This window comes from Triticum urartu, chromosome 5, assembly GCF_003073215.2.
Source record: "Triticum urartu cultivar G1812 chromosome 5, Tu2.1, whole genome shotgun sequence".
In the NCBI taxonomy this organism is placed as follows: domain Eukaryota; kingdom Viridiplantae; phylum Streptophyta; class Magnoliopsida; order Poales; family Poaceae; genus Triticum; species Triticum urartu.
Window position 1 is genome coordinate 629,888,689 of NC_053026.1, and position 27,960 is coordinate 629,916,648.

A 27,960-nucleotide genomic window follows, 5' to 3' on the forward strand; every position below is an offset into this window, starting at 1 on the left:
CATAATGATGCTCAACCTAGTAATGATAATGATGTAGAAATTGAACTTGTTGTTGATCTTGATAACCCACAATCAAAGAATCAACGCTATGATAAAAGGGACTTTGTTGCTAGGAAACATGGTAAAGAAAGGGAACCTTGGGTTCAGAAACCCATGCCTTTTCCTCCAAAACCATCCAAGAAAAAGGATGATGAGGATTTTGAGCGCTTTGCTGAAATGATTAGACCTATTTTCTTTGCGTATGCGATTAACTGATGTGCTGAAAACAAATCCTTATGCTAAATATATGAAGGATATCATTACTAATAAAAGAAAGATACCGGAAGCTGAAATTTCCACCATGCTTGCTAATTATACTTTTAAGGGTGGGATACCAAAGAAACTTGGAGATCCCGGAGTACCTACTATACCTTGCTCCATTAAAAGAAATTATATTAAAACTACTTTATGTGATCTTGGAGCCGGTGTTAGTGTTATGCCTCTCTCTTTATATCGTAGACTTGACTTGAATAAGTTGACACCTACTGAAATATCTTTGCAAATGGCTGATAAATCAACTACTATACCTCTCGGTATTTGTGAGGATGTGCCTGTTGTGGTTGCAAACGTTACTATTTTAACGGACTTTGTTATTCTTGATATACCCAAGGATGATAGTATGTATATTATTCTTGGAAGACCTTTTCTTAATACTGCATGGGCTGTTATTAATTGCAACAAAGGAAATGCCACTTTTCATGTTAATGGTAATGAGCATACAGTACACTTTCCGAGGAAACAACCTCAAGTTCATAGTATCAAATCCATTGGAAAAATTCCATCGATTATAATTGGAGGTTTTGAATTTCCTCTTCCTACTGTCAAGAAGAAATATGATATACTTATTATTGGGGATGTGCATATCCCCGTTGAGGTAACTTAGTGTTATTCGAAATTTCTCCGGTTTCATGATTATCAGAATGAGTTTGTTAACAAGACATGATCAACCTTGCTAGTGGATTCTTTTTGATGAGCATGAGATGGATGAAACTAGAAGCACCACCTTCTGTACCTTCTCTTTATTTTCTGTCAATTAGTAGAAATAAAGTAAAAACAGTATTTTTCTGTCTGTTTCCTGACTTATCCGTACAATATAAAAATACCCCGAAAATAAATGTCCTCAGAATGACATGCCAATTTAATATGAATTTTTCGGAAATATTTGAGGATTTACTGTGCAAAAATTACCACGGGAGGAGTTGCCACCTGGCCATGAGGGTGGTGGGCGCCCCCCCTTAGGGCGCGCCCCCTGCCTCGTGGGCCCACGGTGGCCCTCCTCCACTTATCCCAGCACCCATCTTCTTCCTCTGTCTCACACAAACTCGAAAAACCAACTCAAGCACGAGTTCCAGCCACTTTTGCTGTGATTTTCAATCTCCTTGTTTAAAGCACCTCTCGCAAAACTGCTTGGGGAGATTGTTCCTTGGTATGTGACTCCTCCATTGGTCCAATTAGTTTTTGTTCTAGTGCTTTATTCTTTGCAAATTTGTGCTGCATAGGTGACCATGTTCTTGAGCTTGCATGTCAAATTTATATGGTTCCAAGTAGTTCTAATGCTTGATATAGGCTCTAGGCACTTGTAGGAGTAGTTGCTATCAATATTATTAAGTTTGGTTTACTTTAATTTTGAAGTTACTAAAAATTTTAGATTATTTCAGAAAAATAATGAGGAGATTCTTGAGGGGCTCATCGAGCCAAAGCTCGAAGGAAAAGGCACCGAAGTCTAAGTATAATTTGCCGCACACCGCGGAGATTCGGGCGTGTGAATGGCCTTCTGATGATTTCTTGAGAGCAACCGGTATCTATGAAGATTTTCATGAATTGGCTCACAATGCAGGCCTCATCGCTTTCCTCCACGAGCAATGCGATCAGTATCTCTTACTCACAAATACTTTTGTGCAAAACTTTCATTTTCATTCTAGGAACTCACCACCTACGGTGGAGTTTCATTTATATGATGAGCATAAGGAGATGTCACTTTATGATTTCTGTCGGATTTGTTCAGTCCCTTTTGAGGGCAAGACAGAAGAACCACCTTATGATGATGTGGTTGGGTTTATTGATACTATCACTGTAGGAGAAACTATGAAGGTTTCTGATGCACGAATCACTAGCATACATTTTCCTGTTTTACGTTACTTTGCATTATTTGCTAGTCGTTGTTTAATTGGACGCGAAAACTGTGGAAACCTTAGTATCCCTGATATAATTATTCTGCACCACGGTTTATACAGTCATAACACTTTTAGTATGGGTGCTATTATTGCTAGATAGTTAAGTATGAACCGTACCAAAGGCCCCATCTTTGGAGGCATCTATGCTACACGCCTAGCTGCACATTTTAACATACCTATTAGGCATGCTGAGAAGGAAGAAAAGGTGCTGCCCCGTATTTATCTAGATCATAAAAGTATGGTGGCACACGATTTTATTGTTAAGAATAGGGCAGGAGAGCTTAAATATCAATTGTTCTTTAACAAACATCATCCTCAGACTATTATCATGCCTGCTCCTTCTTTGTTTGATTTGACTGTAGGCACGTACCTTGTTTCGTTGACGGCTATTCACGCCTACCGGAACCCTGCACCAGCCGAGGAGCCAGAACCGGAACCACAATTTGATCCTTCACGGCAGTCTAACTATCAGTGGGATCCAGAGATGATTGCCAGCCAGTGGCAATCGGAGCCTTCTTCTTCCTCATCACAGTACGACCCCAACAACTATTATTATGGATATCCGCCAGGCTATCCCTGGCAATAGACCAACTTAGGCCAACAGCCTAAGCTTGGGGGAGTACGTATTTCTCACTGACATTACATTTATGTTCACACACACTCATTACTAGATGTCGGTGCTCATACTTTTTCACTGTAATATCCATGCTAGTTTATTTTCTTTTTCCTGCTCTCTTCTTGTGTGTTTGTTAAACCTTAAGAAAAACCAAAAAAAATTAGTAGTAGTTTATTTTTCTGCTGTAGTAGTAATAATTAAAAAGAAAACCCAAAAATATTTCCCGTTCTTCTTTTGCTTGTTGGGAGCTTTCCTGTGTAAATAGTTTTATTTCTTTTGTTTTCTTTGGGGGTCGGTAGGAGAAGACTATAATTAAATTGTTGAAGTGGCTCTTATATGCATTGTTGTTGATTTAACCAAGAGCCCATATTGCCTTGTCTTCTCCTGTTTATTGAATGCTCGCAGATTCCATCTTAGTCCAATGCACGTACACTCTTATTATTATTCACACCGTTCGGTCGTGCAAGTGAAAGGCAATTATGATGATATATGATGGACTGCCTGAGATGAGAAAAGCTGGTATGAACTCGACCTCTTTTGTTTTTGTAAATATGATGAGTCACTCATTCTTGATTCAGCTTATTATGAATAAACATGTTTGCAATGACAATTAGAGATCATAGTTGCTTGTGCCATGCTTGATTAGCTATGAGTTATAATGATTTACCTTGTATGCCAACATGCTATTGAGATGATTATGATGTGGTATGATGGGGTGGTATCCTCCTTTGAATGATTTAAGTGACTTGACTTGGCACATGTTCACGCATGTAGTTGAAACAAATCAATATAGCCTTCACGATATTTATGTTCATGGTGGATTATATCCTACTCATGCTTGCATCCAATGTTTATTAATTTTAATGCATCTACATGGTTGTTGTCGCTCTCTAGTTGGTCACTTCCCAGTCTTTTGCTAGCCTTCACCTGTACTAAGCAGGAATACTGCTTGCGCATCCAATCCCTTCAACCCCAAAGTTATTCCAGATGAGTCAACCATACCTTCCTATATGCGGTATCTACCTGCCGTTCCAAGTAAATTTGTATGTGCCAAACTCTAAACCTTCAAATAAACATTCTGTTTTGTATGCTCGAATAGCTCATGTATCAACCAAGGCTGTCCTTATCTTCTGTGTTAGGCGGGTTATTCTCAAGAGGAGTGGACTCCGCTCCTCACTCACAAGAAAATGGCTGGTCACCGGGATGCCCAGTCCCATGCTTTATGCAAACTAAATCAAAATTAATTGCAAACAAAACTCCCCCTCGGACCTGATGTATGTTGGAGGCACTCGTTGTTTCGAGCAAGCCATGGATTGATGCTTGTTGGTGGAGGGGGGGTATAAACTTTACCATTCTGTTTGGGAACCACCTATAATGTGTTTAGCATGGAAGATATCGCCATCTCTTAGTTGTTATGTTGACAATGAAAGTATATCACTCAAAATACAATTTATCTCAATTTCAAAACCGAGATCTAGCACCTCTACAAATCCATGCTTCCCTTTGCGAAGGGCCTATCCATTTACTTTTATGTTGAGTCATCACCCTCTTATTAAAAAGCACTAGCTGGAGAGCACAGCTATCATTTGCATTCATCACTGTTAATTTATATTGGGTATTACTATGATTGGATCTCTTTTACCATGAATTACAATGTCTAGTCAGTCCTTTATCTTTAAAGGTGCTCTGCATTTATCTTTTGCGGTCTCAGAAAGGGCTAGCGAGATACCATCTTGTTATATCATATTATGATTGTTTCAAGAAAGTGTTGTCATCCGAGATTTATTATTATGACTTGCTAGTTGATTATGCTATTGATATGAGTAATTATGAGACCCGAGAATTATTGCAAATGTGGTTAGTTATGATCTATGCTGAAAACTTGAATGCTGGCTTGACATAGTTACAACAACAAGAGCAAACAGAGTTTGTAAAAGTTTTTCTTTCTTTTAGTTTGTCAACTGAATTGCTTGAGGACAAGCAAGGGTTTAAGCTTGGGGAGTTGATACGTCTCCGTCGTATCTACTTTTCCAAACACTTTTGCCCTTGTTTTGGACTCTAACTTGTATGATTTGAATGGAACTAACCCGGACTGACGCTGTTTTCAGCAGAATTGCTATGATGTTGTTTTATGTGCAGAAAACAAATATTCTCGAAATGACCTGAAACTCCACAGAACATCCTAGAAAAAATAATAAAAAATCCTCGCCAAAGATGAAGACCAGGGGGCCCACACCCTTCTCACGAGGGTGGGGGCGCCCCCCCTAGGGCGCCCCCTAGGGCGCGCCCCCCTACCTCGTGGGCCCCCTGGATGCCCTCCGATGCCAACTCCAACTCTATGTATTTGCTTTCGGAGAGAAAAAAATTGGGGAGAAGAAATCATCGCGTTTTACGATACGGAGCCGCCGCCAAGCCCAAAAACCTCTCGGGGGGCTGATCTGGAGTCCATTCGGGGCTCCGGAGAGGGGGATTCGTCGCTGTCGTCATCATCAACCATCCCCAATCACCAATTTCATGATGCTCACCGCCATGCGTGAGTAATTGCATCGTAGGCTTTCTGGACGGTGATGGGTTGGATGAGATTTATCATGTAATCGAGTTAGTTTTGTTAGCGTTTGATCCCTAGTATCCATTATGTTCTGAGATTGATGTTGCTATGACTTTGCTATGCTTAATGCTTGTCACTAGGGCCCGAGTGCCATGATTTCAGATCTGAACCTATTATGTTTTCATGAATATATGTGAGTTCTTGATCCGATCTTGCAAGTATATAGTCACCTACTATGTGTTGTGATTCGGCAACCCCGAAGTGACAATAATCGGGACCACTCCCGGTGATGACCATAGTTAGAGGAGTTCATGTATTCACTATGTGCTAATGCTTTGTTCCAGTTCTCTATTAAAAGGAGGCCTTAATATCCCTTAGTTTCCAATAGGACCCCGCTGCCACGGGAGGGTAGGACAAAAGAGGTCATGCAAGTTCTTTTCCATAAGCACATATGACTATATACGGAATACATGCCTACATTACATTGATGAATTGGAGCTAGTTCCGTGTCACCCTATGTTATGACTGTTACATGATGAACCGCATCCGGCATAATTATCCATCACTGATCCGGTGCCTACGAGTTTTCCATATACTGGTTCTCGCTTATTTACTTTCCCGCTGCTACTGTTACAATCACTACAAAATACCAAAAACATTACTTTTTCTGTCTTTACATTTGTTGCCGCTACCACCACTATCATATTACCTTGCTACTAAACACTTTGCTGCAGATACTAAGTTTCCTGGTGTGGTTGAATTGACAACTCAGCTGCTAATACTTGAGAATATTCTTTGGCTCCCCTTGTGTTGAATCAATAAGTTTGGGTTGAATACTCTACCCTCGAAAGCTGTTGCGATCCCCTATACTTGTGGGTTATCAGTTCTCATGCCTGAGACTTGTTCAAACCAGGTTAGAACAGTTTTTAGATTGCTAGCATGTGTGGAGTCATCGTCTAAGAAAAGGATGGTATCATATGCATATTGAAGGAAGATGATGCCACCAGGGCAGACCTCAGGACAGAGCCCTTCAATCAGACTATGATCAACAGCTTTGCTCAGCATTTTAGTAAGAACGTCCAGTACTAAATTAAACAAAAGCGGGGAGATGGGGTCACCTTGCCTAAGGCCTTTACCCGCAAAGAAAAAAAATCACTTTCATAGTTATTTAACTTGACCCCAACAGACGCCCCATGAGTAAGTTGCTACATCCAACTCTCCTCTGTGAAAGGCTTGGAAAAGATCTAAGAGATCATTTTTCACCAAGTCCCAAAAATGCTGGTAAAACAAGAAGGGAATCCCATCAGGACTAGGAGCCCCATCGGGATAAGAGCTAAAAATGGCTTCCTTCACCTCCTTCTCTGAAAAAGGGGCTTCTAGCAGCTCATTTTCAGCAGGAGAGACTTTTTCAGAAGCAGAGAAAAAATTGTTTTGTAGAGAGAACCTAGAAGAGTTTTCTTTCTTAAACAGATCTTTGTAGAAGTCACTAGCCACTTTCAGCATCTCATCTACCTCAGTAATAGGGCCATTAGGGCCATCAAGGGAGTGAATGAGGGTTTTCCTCCTCCTCTCGTTAGCTACTGCATGGAAGTAAGCAGTATTTCTATCACCCTCCTTAATGTTCCTGTCTCTAGACCTTTGTTTGGCTTTTATTTCTTCTTGAAGCCAAATTTTCTTGAGCTCTCCATGGACAAAGTTTAATCTATTAGTCTCAGCCTCAGAGAGGTCAGTGGTTTCTGCCTTAATATCTAGAGAATCAAACTCAAGGAGGAGAAGCCTTTTTTATTTTCTAAGATTAGCTTCCTCATTGGAGTTCCACCCTTTGGTAGTTCTTCTAAATCTCCCGATTTTGATCTGCCAATTTTCTAGGGGGCAGCTGCTCCCAGTAGGCCAATTCCAGATTTTCCTGACTAGCTCAGTAAAATCTTCTCTAAGCAACCACTACTTTTCAAATTTAAAACTATTGCTCTTTGGAGTTTGGTTAAGACCAGAGTCCTAGAGCAAAGGAGTGTGGTCACTACCACATCTGGGCAGAGCTCTCCAACTAGAAAGGGGAAAGACACTATCTAATTCTATGTCACAGAAAATTCTGTCAATGGTGGACATAATCCTGGAGCAGCACTTCCAACATATCTAGCAGAACTGTGGGTTTTCCTTCTGACAGGGCAATTCTCAACTTTATGGGTAACCATTTTGCAGATAAAACAACTCTTGGGCTTGACACATTTATCCAAATGATGCCCTGGTTCCCCACAGTTGTAGCAGATCACCTCAGAGTATGCCATAAGGCCCGAAGCAGGGGCATGAGTAGTTTTCTCGATGTCCTATCTCTTCTTTTGCTGATTCTTGCCTTGAGATTTCCCACTGATCTGAGAGTCAAAACCACCAGCAGATCGATCTTGGGCAATTACATGAGCCTGCCCAGATTGTGCCCCCATTTGGGGCGGAGGTGGGCCGTACCACTGCCCAACCGGCGCTCCCCCCCATTGTGATAGGGGAAATTCATCGGACTTCCTGGTTTCTTCTCATCCTCCAGCCAGATGTTGTCTCTCAGGAAGCAGAAATAACCACCAGACAGCTCAACTGAAGTAGATTGCAAGCCTAATTTCAATCTTCTGTAGGTTTGGGGGAGAGGTAAGGTAGGGGATCCACCTGCTCCGGCTCCGGTGGTGTGCTGGTGGGCAGGAGTCCAGTCAAGCATTCCCATCTCGCAGCACGGCATGGATCTCCTGAATTCACTTCTCCTTTCGCCCATAGAACGAACGCAATCGGCGGCTCACTGGGGTGGGGCATCCTGTGCTTCTCCGACAAATCTCCTTCCACTACTAGATACCCAATATAACCGAGGGTTGAATCACCGTCGGATATTAAAGTTGACCATCGGCTAAGACTATAACCGACGGTGTACCGTCGGAAATCTCCCTTCGGTGATGCTTGGTCGGCCATTACTACAATAGCCGATGGTACTGTCGATTATCATCTTCACCTACGATTCAAAGCCGACGGTGACCCGCCGATCATGTCTTGCTCAGCAGCTGTCTCACCATGTGTTGACAACGCTGATAACCGACCGTTCCCCATCAGTTATGTATTTGCTAGCGGTTTTTCTCTCCCGTCAGTATTGACATGGTTGACAGTATATTAGTACCGTCGTGTTTAGCTATAGCCGAGAGTGTGCCTAACACCATCGGGATTATTAAATGTTGACGGTCTGCACACACCGTGGGACATTGTTGTCGCCAAGTGGTCCTCATACACCATCAATTTATATAATTACCGAGTTTGACAATCTATACTTTAATTATGCTGGCAATTATCACTTACATAGGCATATTATAAATCTACGCATTTCAGAATTATTGCACAAAGTGCAAATATCACAATCACAAGATACTTCGCAATGCAATATATTTGACCAAGTGACAAAAGATGAATTATATTTTGCACAATCTCATAATGAATCAAAAGGACAACAAGAGTTGCATCCAAATAACATTAAATATTAATGATTCATCGAAAGAAAAAAGAGAGAGGAAATAGTGACTACATAATTTTACAAAAACATCAAACACCATCAAGGCTCCAGCTTGAGAACTTCAGTAAGTTGAATCACATGGAGAAATATGTTCTACTCTTTGGCCTCATATTACGATCGCCACCATAGATATCGCTCCCATCATTGTGACTACCTCCAACATTGCTTCCCATTCTCTACAAGTTATCAAACTTTTTGTGAGAAACATGAAGACAGTGATCATAAGAAGGGATAACCAATTGAAATAATCTGGAGATGGCAAGACAAGTCAGACAAATATGCAAACGAAAATATAGCGCTGTAAGGAGGGCGAGTGGACAACAAGTACTGCCAATCTACTTAGATTTTGACAAACAGATTCACATAGAACATATAAGTTATAGTTTGACACCACAACACTAGCAGATTATAATCTGGACACTTAACTATTTGACAAGTGTAACTTCTTCCAAGCAAAGTAGGACAAGTAACTCTTCCAATCTGATATGAAATTTGGGACAAGAAAAGAATAAAGTACATATGAAACAAGAAAAGAAGAAACTATAGACAAGAAAGCTAAAGCAAGCATTGCACCAATCCTATCTTTCGCTGCGCATGCAGGAGTAATGAACCATAGACAAATCAGTAACCTGAAGAATACTGAAGTGGCACCCTTCGTCAAAGCCATCGGTTAATCTTAGGAAATGGCACCCTTACCTGCAAGTATACATTGATAAGTGAAGACTTCCTAATTGTTGTATGGTTTCAAGACAAACTAGAAGAGGTACTTCCTGCAAAGCAGTCTCCATCCGCAAGTTAAAAGACCAAGTACAAAGGAATTGGAACATTTCCAGTTTGCATGAAGTAACTGGGACAATGAGACATGGTTTTTCAACTGATGCAAGTATGGCAACAAATTTAGATGCCATTAGATGTTGCATTGATTTGTTTGTGCATTCCAAATGAAAAAAACAAGAAATTGCTACTATAGATGACCTGCTAGAATAAAAGAACCAACATTTTCTAATGGAGGGAGTACATAATGTGCATCTATGAACCACTAAAATATTCAAATAATCCATTGGCTCGTCTAGCATTTGGCAAAAATTACACTGACGCGCCAAAACTACTCTGTTAGTACACTTGGTAATAATTTAGACCAATTATATCTGATAGAAATTCACACCAAGATACATGTATAGAGCTGATGCTTCAAACTAAACTCCCACGATTCAGTACTCAAGACAGTACGTAGAATGCTGGATTTGTTCACTAAATTGACAAGAGATGTTATCATTCATATACATCTACCTGCACCAAACGTCAATGGTATCAATTGCTGCAAATACAAAGTAATTTAGTCCATCTAGTGCTGCTTTGCACTGCAAATACAAAGTAATTTAGTCCATCTAGTGGTGCTTTACACTGCAAAACAGCAGTGGACCAAGAAAAAGATTAGGACGCAACAATGGGTTTTTTATTCTGAAATCGCCTTCTGGTGCGGCTCTACTACAGCGATGGAAAAAACACAGGTCCGCACTGGCCAGGTGTCGAGCAGATGACGCCGCTGACTTGTCTATCCGTTAAAGCAAAAGAAAAGGAAAAAGTCATACCATTAAAATGCACAGATGTAGAGAACCTTGTCCACAACCTTCCTCATCAGCCTCCTGCAGAGATCCTTGCAACAGATGAGGAACAGAGTCTCAAGGTATACCTCCACATCGTCGCAGTCATAGAGCGATGCCCGCTGCTTCTTGGACCAGCGATCTGAGAGCTTCGCGGTGAAGAGCCCGCTCTGCGCAATGAATATTTGGTAGTACAAGCAGAACGTGAGGGAGAGACCGTCATTGGAGCTGAATGTGAGGCGCATGTTGGAGGAGTCGAGGATAGAGGGGAGTGGCGGCGCTCAGAGGTGGGGAATCAAGTGCAGAGACTGATATCAGGGTAGGCGGTCAAAAGAATAGAGGGTGAAGGGGATCCAGTAAGGGTTTTTCTGGAGCGGCTGGAGGAATAGAGGAGGAGATCAACGCCGATGGGCGAGAGGAGCGGCGGTGGTGGTGGTAGGTGGACGCACGGGCGGACCTGGGGAGCTGGTATCAGGAGGGTTGAGGCGTAGGGGATGGGGGAGTGGCCGGATAAGGGGCAGGGACGGTTGCGTTGCGCGACTCCGAAATTTTTGAGCCTCGCATGCATTTTCTATTTTTAAGCCTCGCGCGCGCTTTGCTAAACAAAAATCTAGTTTCTATTATTTTCTTTATGAAGTTAAATCAAGTTTCTATTCATAGTTTTGTTTTCCGTTTTCTTTTGGACAGATCTATTCTTATGTTTCCACTATACTCCAGTTTCTTAATTTAATATTTGGAAACAATAATTGTTTTAATTCTAGACATTACCTGTTAATTCATGATCTGAACAACACATTATTTATCTATTTTATTATATAGCTATAACAATTTTTTCTAAAAAACCCTCTAATAAATTTATATTTTTTTCATTTGCGAGAAAGCCAAGGCCATATAACTCGATGGCACATACAGATCTTTGAACCACCCTCGGAGCCAGGGTAATATTGACATAGCAGCCAAGAGGTCATTGGTATGAGCATAACAAGCTAAGAATAGGATCATTGTCCCAGAGAACAAGGCAATGAAGAAAGCTCGGCAAGTAAGATATGGCCAGAAAGAGCTGGTGAGGACTTGCACTAGCTTCTGAGTGAAGCCAAAGTTGGTCATGCTTCGCCGCACAGAGAAGAAGCCAACAGACCAAAACATGAACTGCCATCGTTCACACCACAAATGACGTCGTGGAAGACCACCTACATGAATGAAGACAAAATTGGAACTCTAGATCTGGCCAGGCTGAAGCTCCATCCCCAGCCGCCAGCAATATGTATTGTTGGAACGAGGACAGGATAGGTAACCTTATTTCACGCTACTAATGATGCCATGGCCTTTCCACTGTCTATCAGACACCTAGGCTAAACCCTAATTGAACCTAGGGTAAACCTAAACAACACGAACAAACCAAAACCTGGGCTCCCCCCCCACTCACACACACCTCCCCATCATTCGTAGGCACCCAGAGGCGAGGGGAACCGGAGATATCGTCACATAAGAGAGAAAACCTAACCTCTTTCTCTCTTGAGAACTTTCACTTCCCGAATATATTTTGTAGTTGGTGTAATGCCCCCATTAGTCTCAATCAAAGTTGCCTACCTTCTACCATCAACTGGGCAATATCTTGTCTTGTCACCTAGTCATTTTCGAGCTACTTCTATCATCATAAATGAACATCCCCACCTTCACATTGGTTGAGTCCACCTTCATCAATATGGACAATGACGCACCCAAAAATATTTTTGGGTTTTTAATGTCACATACTATATGTTGGAAATATGCCCTAGAGGCAATAATAAATTAGTTATTATTATATTTCCTTGTTCATGATAATCGTTTATTATCCATGCTAGAATTGTATTGATAGGAAACTCAGATACATGTGTGGATACATAGACAACATCATGTCCCTAGTAAGCCTCTAGTTGACTAGCTCATTGATTAATAGATGGTTACAGTTTCCTGACCATGGACATTGGATGTCATTGATAACGGGATCACATCATTAGGAGAATGATGTGATGGACAAAGACCCAATCCTAAGCCTAGCACAAGATCATGTAGTTCGTATGCTAAAGCTTTTCTAATGTCAAGTATCATTTCCTTAGACCATGAGATTGTGCAACTCCCGGATACCGTAGGAGTGCTTTGGGTGTGCCAAACGTCACAACGTAACTGGATGGCTATAAAGGTACACTACAGGTATCTCCGAAAGTGTCTGTTGGGTTGGCACGAATTGAGACTGGGATTTGTCACTCCATGTAAACGGAGAGGTATCTCTGGGCCCACTCGGTAGGACATCATCATAATGTGCACAATGTGATCAAGGAGTTGATCACGGGATGATGTGTTACGAAATGAGTAAAGAGACTTGCCGGTAACGAGATTGAACAAGGTATCGGGATACCGACGATCGAATCTCGGGCAAGTATCGTACCGCTAGACAAAGGGAATTGTATACGGGATTGATTAAGTCCTTGACATCAGGGTTCATCTGATGAGATCATCGTGGAACATGTGGGAGCCAACATGGGTATCCAGATGCTGCTGTTGGTTATTGACCGGAGAGTCATCTCGGTCATGTCTGCATGTCTCCCGAACCCGTAGGGTCTACACACTTAAGGTTCGGTGACGCTAGGGTTATAGAGATATTAGTATGCGGTAACCCGAAAGTTGTTCGGAGTCCCGGATGAGATCCCGGACGTCACGAGGAGTTCCGGAATGGTCCGGAGGTAAAGATTTATATATGGGAAGTCTTGTTTTGGTCGCTGGAAAAGTTTCGCGCATTATCGGTATTGTACCGGGAGTGCCGAAAGGGGTCCGGGGGTCCACCAAGGGGGTCCACCTGCCCCGGGGGGCCACATGGGCTGTAGGGGTGTGCGCCTTGGCCTATATGGGCCAAGGGAACCAGCCCCAAGAGGCCCATGCGCCAAGAGATAAGGGAAATAAAGAGTCCTAAAGGGGGAAGGCACCTCCTAGGTGCCTTGGGGAGGATGGACTCCTCCCTGGCCGCACCCTTCCTTGGAGGAAGGGCCAAGGCTGCGCCCCCCTCTCCCTTGGCCCTATATATAGTGGGGGGAAGGGAGGGCAGCCTAACCTAAGCCCTGGCGCCTCCCTCTCCCTCCCATGACACATCTCCCTCCTCCCACAGCGCTTGGCGAAGCCCTGTTGGAATCCCGCTACTTCCACCACCACGCCGTCGTGCTGCTGGATCTTCATCAACCTCTCCCCCCCTTGCTGGATCAAGAAGGAGGAGACGTCGCTGCTCCGTACGTGTGTTGAACGCGGAGGTGCCGTCCGTTCGGCGCTAGGATCATCGGTGATTTGGATCACGACGAGTACGACTCCATCAACCCCGTTCTCTTGAATGCTTCCGCGCACGATCTACAAGGGTATGTAGATCTACTCCTCCCTTGTTGCTAGATGACTCCATAGATAGATCTTGGTGACACGTAGGAAAATTTTGAATTTATGCTACGTTCCCCAACACTATATAACGCAAAAACATTAGTGGACTTAACCAGATAAATTTTCCCTTTTCATATTCCATAAATGAATTAAGAAAAATTCAACTTAGACTTTCATCCTCTCCATATTTATAATGTTAAAGATTTTCTTCCATCATTAGCTCGACCAAAATTTTGGCTAGCTTGGTCGATGTACATCGTATAAGTTTGTCTTCTCTTGTCGTCTTGAGAACAACTCACAGTGATGACGCCGTAGGAGAAGATAGATCGTGGTGGGGACAATGACTTCTTCTAAACTCTCAAGGGCTCTCTCATTATGATACATTCTAAGTGCACATTTTTTTAACCATCCTATTTGTTTTATTTAGTACACATTTTTTAAGCATCGTACTAGTTATGGAAAGCAATAAAATGCACGTATCTAATGCTAGATCCTAATTCTTAGAATTTTTCTTATACAACAATTATCCGGAATATAACATCGGTCATTCCACATATTTATCAGCGTCGTACATACAAACAATCACCGAGAGTGAATGTTAACCGTCGGTTATTGCTATCCCCGTCGGGTAAATTTCTCAAATAACCGAGAGTCACATATGTACGGTCATCCATTTCCACTCATAGGCGAGAGTTTTGTTTTCACCATCGGTTATTAAATTTCACCGACGGGCATTACCTGTAATCCGCGTGGGTCTAGAAAACCTCGTCATACATTACAATGAACCGTCGGGCATTAAATTGGATATCCAAGAGTTGGATTTTCATCGTCGGGCAATCTAGTATACCGTCGGCTATTGGCAGTAATATGTGTGAGTTGACAATAACCGTCGGCCATTGACACTACCGTAGGCTATTACTGTAATAACTGACAGCCCATCGGCTATTAGATTTCACCGTCGGAAATATGGGGATTTCTAGTAGTGTTCGTAGTAGATCCGCAGGGCTAGATTCAGCAGCTCCCAATCCACATGATCCTTGCACATCCGAGCATACCTGCACGAGCGAGAGAATGGATTTGGTCCCTCCTCGGCTTCCTCCCTCTCAACTTCCTCCTCTGCTTCCGTCCATTCGCGCGTGCACTGGGTCCAGGAGAGAGTGTCGTCACGGATCCGCATTGCCCGCTCCCTCCATCTCCTCCCTCGAGTCTCCCGCAGCACCGCCCGCGCGACGGAGTCGGGCGGCTGGAGCATCCACGGGAAGGCTTTGTAGACATGTGGGAGATGCATCTTGTACATCTTCTTGTCTTCCAGCCAATCCCCTGTGGATATGGCCAGCGACTCCATGGGGCGCGCGAGCAGACTTGCTGAGGGGGGCAGGCGCGCCCGGAGTCAGGAGGCGGGGGGTGGCGGCAAGATCTATTTGCCAATTACTCCCTCCTTTTCAGTTTATAGGGCTCAATTCAAAAATCACACCAACCAAGGTAGATGATGAATGGTGGAATACTTTTTTTAGTTTGCAAAAGCACCTAATTAATGCACTTGTTTTCCTCAAAAATTATGTTTATCAATGCATAAATTGCAATGCATGCATGCATAAAGTACATGCATTGGTCAATTTTCTCTTAATACTTGCATGCAATGATTTAATGCACCTTGGAATCTGAACATGTGATGGAAAACAACCAAATTGAGCCTTATAAAATGGAAAAACTAAAATTTTGAGATAAGCCCTATAAACCGAAAAGGAGGGAGTATGTGAACTAAACAGTCAACATATAAAATAATTTAAATATATATAATATAGTTAGAAGGGAAACATAAGTTGGACCTGGCGTTCCTATTCCTATATAGAAAAATAGAATAGACCTCTGTGTTTTCTTCAAAAAAACACAAATTGGTCTGCCAAAAATAAAACCTCGGATGGGAGGTCCATAGGCCGGTCGATACATGACGGCCCTAAGAAAATACAAACAGGCCTTTGGACCTCCCATCCGAGGTCGTGGGCTGCGCATGTTAAAAATGAAAGCCTAGACGGGGCAGCCCAAAACCACGTCCAACACTTGCCAAAACTTCGTCCCTCGTTTTCTCTGTGTTTCGCACACTCGACATTGTGTGGGCATTTTGACTATGCATCATATGATGATGTGCTATGCATGAATGTTGATCAGCATGATGTTAACTGGCTTGTAGTTCCATTTTCGACCATGAATAAAACTTCCAACATGATGTTAACCCTGTTTGAAAAGGCCGTGTTAATATAAATGCTCTACCTCTGAATGTTGCAGTTTCTTATGTGAAACTGAAATTGCAGTTTCTTATCTGAAACTGAAACTTGCAGTTTCTTCTCTGAGAATCACATTGTCTGCACTTTTATACTCCTATGAAACTACATTTTTTAAGTGCTAAAAATATATCTCTAGAATTCATAAAATACTTTATATGTTCAATACTGCAAATCTGAAATTCAAAAGACATTCATATCTGAAAGTACTCTCAAAATACACAACACAAAACACAATTCACAACCTGCAAATACTAACAACCCTAAGCTCCTCCTGACAATTCACAACCTGCCCGACTATTGGGCTGGGGGGCAGCCCCCTCCTATTCCTCGGCGGCAGACAGCCGCCCCATGAGACGATGTGAACGGCAAGGGAGACGATGGTGGGGAAGCGTCGTCGGGCCAACTACTTTTCTCCTCTTGCTATTGGGTTCGGTCGACAAAGACTCCACCAGCTCGCTCTGGCAGGACACCCTCACAAACGGCACTGTGTAGATGCTCGATCCTTCAATCTCTGGTGGATGCTCCATCTGGGATCGATACTCCCACCACCGCTCCCTCACAATTGGATTCGGTGAATCTCTTTGCTCCATGGCCCAGAGGAGCAGCTCTATGTACTGTTGGAAATATGCCCTAGAGGCAATATAAATTAGTTATTATTATATTTCCTTGTTAATGATAATCGTTTATTATCCATGCTAGAATTGTATTGATAGGAAACTTAGGTACATGTGTGGATACATAGACAACACCATGTCCCTAGTAAACTCTTTGGGTGTTAGTCACATGGGGGTGTGACCTTGAGTGTTAGTCACATAGCGATGTGAACTGGATTATTGACTCTAGTGCAAGTGGGAGACTGTTGGAAATATGCCCTAGAGGCAATAATAAATTAGTTATTATTATATTTCCTTGTTCATGATAATCGTTTATTATCCATGCTAGAATTGTATTGATAGGAAACTCAGATACATGTGTGGATACATAGACAACACCATGTCCCTAGTAAGCCTCTAGTTGACTAGCTCGTTGATCAATAGATGGTTACGGTTTCCTGACCATGGACATTGGATGTCATTGATAACGGGATCACATCATTAGGAGAATGATGTGATGGACAAGACCCAATCCTAAGCCTAGCACAAGATCATGTAGTTCGTATGCTAAAGCTTTTCTAATGTCAAGTATCATTTCCTTAGACCATGAGATTGTGCAACTCCCGGATACCGTAGGAGTGCTTTGGGTGTGCCAAACGTCACAACGTAACTGGGTGGCTATAAAGGTGCACTACGGGTATCTCCGAAAGTGTCTGTTGGGTTGGCACGAATCGAGACTGGGATTTATCACTCCGTGTGACGGAGAGGTATCTCTGGGCCCACTCGGTAGGACATCATCATAATGTGCACAATGTGATCAAGGAGTTGATCATGGGATGATGTGTTACGGAACGAGTAAAGAGACTTGCCGGTAACGAGATTGAACAAGGTATCGGGATACCGACGATCGAATCTCGGGCAAGTATCGTACCGATAGACAAAGGGAATTGTATACGGGATTGATTAAGTCCTTGACATCGTGGTTCATCCGATGAGATCATCGTGGAACATGTGGGAGCCAACATGGGTATCCAGATCCCGCTATTGGTTATTGGCCAGAGAACGTCTCGGTCATGTCTGCATGGTTCCCGAACCCGTAGGGTCTACACACTTAAGGTTCGGTGACGCTAGGGTTATAGAGATATTAGTATGCGGTAACACGAAAGTTGTTCGGAGTCCCGGAGGAGATCCCGGACGTCACGAGGAGTTCCGGAATGGTCTGGAGGTAAAGAACTATATATAGGAAGTGCTATTTCGGCCATCGGGACAAGTTTCGGGGTCACCGGTATTGTACCGGGACCACCGGAAGGGTCCCGGGGGTCCACCGGGTGGGGCCACCTGCCCCGGGGGCCACATTGGCTGTAGGGGGTGCGCCTTGGCCTATATGGGCCAAGGGCACCAGCCCCAAGAGGCCCATGCGCCAAGAATCAAGGGAAAGGAAGAGTCCTAAAGGGGGAAGGCACCTCCGAGGTGCCTTGGGGAGGAGGGACTCCTCCCTGGCCGCACCCTTCCTTGGAGGAAGGGCCAAGGCTGCGCCCCCCCTCTCCCTTGGCCCTATATATAGTGGGGGAAAGGGAGGGCAACCAGACCTAAGCCCTGGCGCCTCCCTCTCCCTCCCATGACACATCTCCCTCCTCCCACAGCGCTTGGCGAAGCCCTGTTGGAATCCCGCTACTTCCACCACCACGCCGTCGTGCTATTGGACCTCCATCAACCTCTCCTCCCCCCTTGCTGGATCAAGAAGGAGGAGACGTCGCTGCTCCGTACGTGTGTTGAACGCGGAGGTGCCGTCCGTTCGGCGCTAGGATCATCGGTGATTTGGATCACGACGAGTACGACTCCATCAACCACGACGAGTACGACGAGTACAACAGTGGCATCATGAGCTAGGTCTATGCGTAGTTTCTATGCACGAGTAGAACACAAAGTAGTTGTGGGCGTTGATTTTGTTCAATATGCTTACCGTTAATAGTCCAATCTTGATTCGGTGGCATTGTGGGATGAAGCGGCCCGGACCGACCTTACACGTACTCTTACGTGAGACTGGTTCCACCGACTGACATGCACTAGTTGCATAAAGTTGGCTAGAGGGTGTCTGTCTCTCCCACTTTAGTCGGACCGGATTCGATGAAAAGGGTCCTTATGAAGGGTAAATAGCAATTGGCATATCACGTTGTGGTTTTTGCGTAGGTAAGAAACGTTCTTGCTAGAAACCCATAGCAGCCACGTAAAACATGCAAACAACAATTAGAGGACGTCTAACTTGTTTTTGCAGGGTATGCTATGTGATGTGATATGGCCAAAAGGATGTGATGAATGATATATGTGATGTATGAGATTGATCATGTTCTTGTAATAGGAATCACGACATGCATGTCGATGAGTATGACAACTGGCAGGAGCCATAGGACATGTCTTAATTTATTTATGACCTGCATGTCAACATAAACATCATGTAATTACTTTACTTTATTGCTAACCGTTAGCTGTAGTAGTAGAAGTAATAGTTGGCGAGGCAACTTCAAGAAGACACGATGATGGAGATCATGATGATGGAGATCATGGTGTCATGCCGGTGACGATAATGATCATGGAGCCCCGAAGATGGAGATCAAAAGGAGCAATATGATATTGGCCATATCATGTCACTAGTTGATTGCATGTGATGTTTATCATGTTTATACATCTTATTTTCTTAGAACGACGGTAGTAAATAAGATGATCCCTCACTAAAATTTCAAGAAAGTGTTCCCCCTAACTGTGCACCGTTGCGAAAGTTCATCGTTTCGAAGCACCACGTGATGATCGGGTGTGATAGATTCTTACGTTCAAATACAACGGGTGTTGACGAGCCTAGCATGTACAGACATGGCCTCGGAACACATGCAAAACACTTAGGTTGACTTGACGAGCCTAGCATGTACAGACATGGCCTCGGAACACAAGAGACCGAAAGGTCGAGCATGAGTCGTATGGTAGATACGATCAACATGAAGATGTTCACCGATGTTGACTAGTCCGTCTCACGTGATGATCGGACACGGCCTAGTTGACTCGGATCATGTAATCACTTAGATGACTAGAGGGATGTCTATCTGAGTGGGAGTTCATAAGATGAACTTGTTTATCCTGAACATAGTCAAAAGGTCTTCGCAAATTATGTCGTAGCTCGCGCTTCAGTTCTACTGTTTAGATATGTTCCTAGAGAAAATTTAGTTGAAAGTTGATAGTAGCAATTATGCGGACTAGGTCCGTAAACTGAGGATTGTCCTCATAGCTTCATAGAAGGCTTATGTCCTTAATGCACCGCTCAGTGTGCTGAACCTCGAACGTTGTCTATGGATGTTGCGAACATCTGACATACACATTTTTGATAACTACGTGATAGTTCAGTTAAACGGCTTAGAGTTGAGGCACCGAAGACGTTTTGAAACGTCGCGAAACATATGAGATGTTTTGAGGGATGAAATTGGGATTTCAGGCTCGTGCCCACGTCAAGAGGTATAAGACCTCCGACGATTTTCTTAGCCTGCAAACTAAGGGAGAAAAGCTCAATTGTTGAGCTTGTGCTCAGATTGTCTGAGTACAACAATCATTTGAATCGAGTGGGAGTTGATCTTCCAGATGAGATAGTGATGTTTCTCCAAAGTCATTACGACCAAGCTGCTTGAGCTTCGTGATGAACTATAATATATCAGGGACATATATGATGATCCTTGAGATATTCGCGATGTTTGACACCACAAACGTAGAGATCAAGAAGGAGCATCAATTGTTGATGGTTGGTGAAACCACTAGTTTCAAGAAGGGCAAAGGCAAAAAAAGGGATGCTTCATGAAACGGAAAATCAGCTGCTGCTCTAGTGAAGAAACCCAAGGTTGAACCCAAACCCGAGACTAAGTGCTTCTGTAATAAAGGGAACAACCACTGGAGCAGAATTACCCTAGATACTTGGTAGATGAGAAGGCTGGCAAGGTCGATAGAAGTATATTGGATATACATTGTGTTGATGTGTACTTTACTAGTACTCCTAGTAGCACCAGGGTATTGGATACCGGTTCGGTTGCTAAGTGTTAGTAACTCGAAATAAAAGCTACGGAATAAACGGAGATTAGCTAAAAGGTGAGATGACGATATGTGTTGGAAGTATTTCCAAGGTTGATCAAATATCGTATGCTCCCTCTACCATCAAGATTGGTGTTTGCGTTGAGCATAGACATGATTGGATTATGTCTATCGCAATACGGTTATTCATTTAAGGAGAGTAATGGTTACTCTGTTTATTTGAATAATACCTTCAATGGTCTTACACCTAAAATGAATGGTTTATTGAATCTCGATCGTAGTGATACACATGTTCATGCCAAAAGATAGTAATGATAGTACCACACAAATGTGGCACTGCAATTTGAGTCATATTGGTATAAAACGCATGAAGAAGCTCCATGTTGATGGATCTTTGGACTCACTCATTTTTGAAAGGTTTGAGACATGCGAACCATGTCTATTGGTGTATATGCATGAAGAAACTCCATGCAAATGGACCGTTTGGACTCTCTTGATTTTGAATCACTTGAGACATGCAAATCATACCACATGGGCAAGATGACTGGAAGCCTCGTTTTCAGTAAAATGGAACTAGAAAGCAACTTGTTGGAAGTAATACATTTTGATGTGTGCAATCCAATGAGTGCTGAGGCGTGTAGTGGATATCGTTACGTTCTTACTTCACAGATGATTTGAGTAGATATTGAGTATATTTACTTGATGAATCATGAGTCTGAATTATTGAAAGGTTCAAGTAATTTCAGGGTGAAGTTGAAAGATCATCGTGACAAGAGGATAAAATGTCTATGATATGATCGTAGAGATGAATATCTGAATTACGAGTTTGGCACAGAATTAAGACATTGTGGAAGTTGTTTCACAACCAATACAGCCAGGAACACCATGGTGTGATGGTGTGTCCGTACATCATAACTGCACCCTATCGGATATGATGCATACCATGATGTCTCTTATCGAATTACCACGATAGTTTATGGGTTAGGCATTAGAGACAACCACATTCACTTTAATTAGGGCACCACATAATTCCGATGAGATGACACCGTATGAACTATGGTTTAGAGAAACCTAAGCTATCATTTCTTAAAAGTTTGGGGCTGCGACGCTTATGTGAAAAAGTTTCAGGCTGATAGGCTCGAACCCAAAGCGGATAAATGCATCTTCATAGGACACCCAAAACAGTTGGGTATACCTCCTGTCTCAGATCCGAAAGCAATAAGGGATTGTTTCTAGAATCGGGTCCTTTCTCGAGGAAAAGTTTCTCTCGAAAGAATTGAGTGGGAGGATGGTGGAAACTTGATGAGGTCATTGAACCGTCTCTTCAACTAGTGTGTGGCAGGGCACAGGAAGTTGTTCCTATGGCACCTACACCAATTGAAGTGGAAGCTTATGATAGTGATCATGAAACTTCAGATCAAGTCACTACCAAACCTCGTAGGATGACAAGGATGCGTACTACTTCAGAGTGGTACGTAATCCTGTCTTGGAAGTCATGTTGCTAGACAACAATGAACCTACGAGCTATGGAGAAGCGATGGTGGGCCCGGATTCCGATAAATGGCTCGAGGCCATAAAATCTGAGAGAGGATCCATGTATGGAAACAAAGTGTAGACTTTGACAGAACAGCTCGATGATCGTGAGGCTGTTGAGTACAGATGGATTTTAAAAGGAAGACGGACAATGATGGTAAATGTCACCTTTAAGAAAGCTCGACTTGTCGTTAAGATGTTTTTCGACAAGTTCAAGGAGTTGACTACGATGAGACTTTCTCACTCGTAGCGATGCTAACAGTCTGTTGGAATTATATTAGCGATTACTGCATTATTTATGAAATCTTGCAGATAGGATGTCAAAACATTGTTTCCTCGACGTTTTTTGAGGAAAGGTTGTATGTGATACAAACCGGAAGGTTTTGTCAATCCTGAAAGATGCTAACAAGTATGCAAGGCTCCAGCAATCCTTCTAGGGACTGGAGTAAGCATCTCGGAGTTGGAATGTATGCTTTGATGATGATCAAAGATTTTGGGTTTATACAAAGTTTATGAGAAACTTGTATTTCCAAAGAAGTGAGTGGGAGCACTATAGAATTTCTGATAAATATATGTTGTTGACATATTGTTGATCAGAAATGACGTAGAATTTCTGGAAAGCATATAGGGTTATTTGGAAAGTGTTTTTCAATGGAAAGCCTGGATTAAGCTACTTGAACATTGAGCATCAAGATCTATAAGAATAGATCAAAACGCTTAATGGTACTTTCAAATGAGCACATACCTTGACATGATCTTGAAGGTGTTCAAGATGGATCAGTCAAAGAAGGAGTTCTTGCCTGAGTTGTAAGGTATGAAGTTAAGACTTAAAGCTCGACCACGGCAGAATAGAGAGAAAGGACGAAGGTCGTCCCCTATGCTTAAGACATAGGCTCTACAGTATGCTATGCTATGTACCGCACCTGAAATGTGCCTTGCCATGAGTCAGTCAAGGGGTACAAGAGTGATCTAAGAATGGATCACAGGACAGCGGTCAAAGTTATCCCTAGTAACTTGTGGACTAAGGAATTTTCTCGATTATGGAGGTGGTAAAAGAGTTCGTCGTAAAGGGTTACGCCGATGCAAACTTTGACACTAATCCAGATTATTCTGAGTAGTAAACTGGATTCGTATAGTAGAACAGTTATTTGGAATAGCTCCAAATAGAACGTGGTAGCTGCATCTAGGAGATGACATAGAGATTTACGAAGTACATACGGATCTGAAAGATTCAGACCCGTTGACTATAACATCTCTCACAAGCATAACATGATCAAACCCAGAACTCATCGAGTGTTAATCACATGGTAATGTGAACTAGATTATTGACTCTAGTAAACTCTTTGGGTGTTAGTCACATGGGGGTGTGACCTTGAGTGTTAGTCACATAGCGATGTGAACTGGATTATTGACTCTAGTGCAAGTGGGAGACTGTTGGAAATATGCCCTAGAGGCAATAATAAATTAGTTATTATTATATTTCCTTGTTCATGATAATCGTTTATTATCCATGCTATAATTGTATTGATAGGAAACTCAGATACATGTGTGGATACATAGACAACACCATGTCCCTAGTAAGCCTCTAGTTGACTAGCTCGTTGATCAATAGATGGTTACGGTTTCCTGACCATGGACATTGGATGTCATTGATAACGGGATCACATCATTAGGAGAATGATGTGATGGACAAAGACCCAATCCTAAGCCTAGCACAAGATCGTGTAGTTCGTATGCTAAAGCTTTTCTAATGTCAAGTATCATTTCCTTAGACCATGAGATTGTGCAACTCCCGATACCGTAGGAGTGCTTTGGGTGTGCCAAACGTCACAACGTAACTGGGTGGCTATAAAGGTACACTACGGGTATCTCCGAAAGTGTCTGTTGGGTTGGCACGAATCGAGACTGGGATTTGTCACTCCGTGTACGGAGAGGTATCTCTGGGCCCACTCGGTAGGACATCATCATAATGTGCACAATGTGATCAAGGAGTTGATCACGGGATGATGTGTTACGGAACGAGTAAAGAGACTTGCCGGTAACGAGATTGAACAAGGTATCGGATACCGACGATCGAATCTCGGGCAAGTATCGTACCGCTAGACAAAGGGAATTGTATACGGGATTGATTAAGTCCTGACATCGTGGTTCATCCGATGAGATCATCGTGGAACATGTGGGAGCCAACATGGGTATCCAGATCCCGCTATTGGTTATTGGCCAGAGAACGTCTCGGTCATGTCTGCATGGTTCCCGAACCCGTAGGGTCTACACACTTAAGGTTCGGTGACGCTAGGGTTATAGAGATATTAGTATGCGGTAACACGAAAGTTGTTCGGAGTCCCGGAGGAGATCCCGGACGTCACGAGGAGTTCCGGAATGGTCTGGAGGTAAAGAACTATATATAGGAAGTGCTATTTCGGCCATCGGGACAAGTTTCGGGGTCACCGGTATTGTACCGGGACCACCGGAAGGGTCCCGGGGGTCCACCGGGTGGGGCCACCTGCCCCGGGGGCCACATTGGCTGTAGGGGGTGCGCCTTGGCCTATATGGGCCAAGGGCACCAGCCCCAAGAGGCCCATGCGCCAAGAATCAAGGGAAAGGAAGAGTCCTAAAGGGGGAAGGCACCTCCGAGGTGCCTTGGGGAGGAGGGACTCCTCCCTGGCCGCACCCTTCCTTGGAGGAAGGGCCAAGGCTGCGCCCCCCCTCTCCCTTGGCCCTATATATAGTGGGGGAAAGGGAGGGCAACCAGACCTAAGCCCTGGCGCCTCCCTCTCCCTCCCATGACACATCTCCCTCCTCCCACAGCGCTTGGCGAAGCCCTGTTGGAATCCCGCTACTTCCACCACCACGCCGTCGTGCTATTGGACCTCCATCAACCTCTCCTCCCCCCTTGCTGGATCAAGAAGGAGGAGACGTTGCTGCTCCGTACGTGTGTTGAACGCGGAGGTGCCGTCCGTTTGGCGCTAGGATCATCGGTGATTTGGATCACGACGAGTACGACTCCATCAACCCCGTTCTCTTGAACGCTTCCGCGCGCGATCTACAAGGGTATGTAGATCCACTCCTCCCTCGTTGCTAGATGACTCCATAGATAGATCTTGGTGACACATAGGAAAATTTTGAATTTATGCTACATTCCCCAACATGTACTCCGGCGCGACTCCCTCCGGGAGTATCGCTGCCTTTTCGCTCTGTTGCAGATATTTGGCCATGGATGTCGCCGTCGCTGCTAGTTGGTCCTTGTTGTCAAACCAAGACTGTATCTCCAACATCATAGCTAGTTTCACAGGGTCACCGTCTGCGATCCTCACGTATCGGTTGTACTCCTCCATCGATCTACTTCTCCATAGCACCTTCACTCGCCGGTGGTGGTTTCTGAATGGAAGAGGAGAGGAGCAGTGCTGGTTTTGGATTAGAACGGGAGAGGAGCGATGCTGGTTTTGGACTGGAACAGGAGAGGAGGGGCGGTGGTTTTGAAATGGAAGTGGAGAGGAGCGGCGCTGCATTTAGATTGGAACAGGAGAGGAGCGGCTGTGGTTTAAGAGGAGAAGAGCGGAAGAGCGGCGCTGGTCTTGGAAGTATTTTTTTGTTGTTTCCCGTATTTTGGGTCAAAGTTTGACCACGTACTGTATTTGATAAGCAAAATGTGAATGCATGTCACCAAAAATTGTATCGCTTGGTTCGTATCTGAATGTACTTTCAAATTATACTCCCTCCATTTTTTATACAAGGCCACAAACTCATATTACAGGTACCAAGGTAAAAATCAATGCTATGTTTAAGTCAATGTTGCAAGCTAGCTTGTCACCTTGATTGTCATGTTAACTAATGTGGTTTTTCTCTCCCAAGCACAATAAGCCAACCCTCTTACTCCTCATTGGTTGATTAATGTTGGCAATGCAAGCTAACCTTCTCACTCCCGCATTCACACAAGGGATATTAATGCTCTCGGGTGCTAGTACGAGGCAAACGCCATCAATTTTGCCTCGATTAATGTTAGTGGCCTTGTATAGTTGCAAATTGTAATTTTGATAGTGGCCTTGTATACAATGTATAACATATATTTTATGTGCGAAAATCATGGTCAATTATGACCCAGAATAAAAGGGAGACTAGTTAATGCGGGGTCGCTTTCTTAATTGAAGGGTAAATTGATTTTGATTTTGATCCAGTCAGAGCGCACCGGCCCTCTCGTCCAATCCTAAATCGCTGCCGCACGCTCCTCTCCCTCTTCTCCATTACAAAACAACCTCCTCTCCTCTCCATCGTCTCCATTCCAAAACCACCGTCTCGCCTCTCCCTCTTCTCTATTGCAAGACCATCGTCTCTCCTCCGTTTTCTAAACGCTTTGCTCCATGGCGCGGGCGCAATCCATGGATACAAAATTAGTATATTGCATACTATTTAAAAGTCGAGGGCGGGGCTTTTCCTGCGCGGTAGGCGGCGGGGCAGTTCCGCGTAGTCGGTTCGACAGAGACGCGAGAAGATGAGGGAGTAGGCTGCTGCAAACGTAGGGCTGTGTGATTTGACAGCAAGTTACTGCTGGACAGGTGGGGCCCCGTGATTTGACTTGCCATTATCATTTTAACTGCGGCGCTACGACGGGCGTGAGTCTCCCAGATTCCTGACCACCTCCATACAGGTGCCTCTCCCAATGCTTCACCATGTAGTAGAGGCTGGCTCTTGCATGAGAGCCCACTTCTCCACTTCTTCCTTGCCTCTCTTTCCTCCACGTATGCAAAATGCCATGTAAAGCACACTATTGTACTTACTTTTACTTGCTCCTACAGGTGCTTAAGCTTGCCACATAGGCATAAAGTCTGATGTGGCAAGTTAATTAAGAAGAGAGAGACTAGTTTGGTGACCCAAGGAAGAAACGGTGCTAAGCGCGTGTACCTAGGTGAAAAGACAATTTTGAGTCTATAGCTAATTAAATGAAGCAAACTTAGCAACACCATTTCATTGGAAGAGGTCACTCCTTGGCAAATGCAATAAATACACGCGCTTAGCACTGTTTCTTCCTTGAGTACGAAGAAAGAGATAGAGAGGAGTAAAAAATACACTTATAGCCAACCTTGTTGTAGTATGAGTGACTAAGTGATGACTATGTATGACATGCCAACATCAGATAGCCTAACGCACCGTGTTAAATCTCCAAAGGCGCGACCGCGCGAGCGACGCGACGGTCGTGGTAGACGTGACCATGATACGGGCTGCTGGCAACCCTTGGATCTGAGATCAAACGGTCGCATGCTAAGTTGCTAAAAATTTGTAGAATAACCCTCTAGGATAGGATATTCACCCATAGGTCTAGAATCACGCCATGCAACCATTCGATCTCAGATCCAAGGGCTCTCGGAAGCCCATATCATGGGAGAATGGAAAGCCACTACCCTGCCGTTCGCACGTTGGCAGTTTGCTCCTACTCGTCCCCACACATCCTTCAATACTACGGCGGTTCGCTCCTAGTCGTCCCGTCCATTCACATTACGGCAGTTCCACTAATCCTAACCCTCCCCCCAAATCCATGGCGTCCCGAATCTCCATGATCGGCGGTGAGTACAAG

The 27,960-nt window shown here is 43.7% G+C and overlaps 1 long non-coding RNA gene across 1 annotated transcript; it reads right to left on the bottom strand.

Moving 5' to 3' along the window:
* Positions 1 to 8,856: 8,856 nt before the first annotated feature.
* LOC125506381 lies at positions 8,857 to 11,054 on the bottom strand. Its single transcript, XR_007282647.1, has 2 exons — positions 10,505 to 11,054; positions 8,857 to 9,608 (listed from the first exon to the last, which is right to left on the bottom strand). It is a non-coding gene; the product is annotated as an uncharacterized LOC125506381 (long non-coding RNA).
* Between the last annotated feature and the right edge of the window lie 16,906 nt (positions 11,055 to 27,960).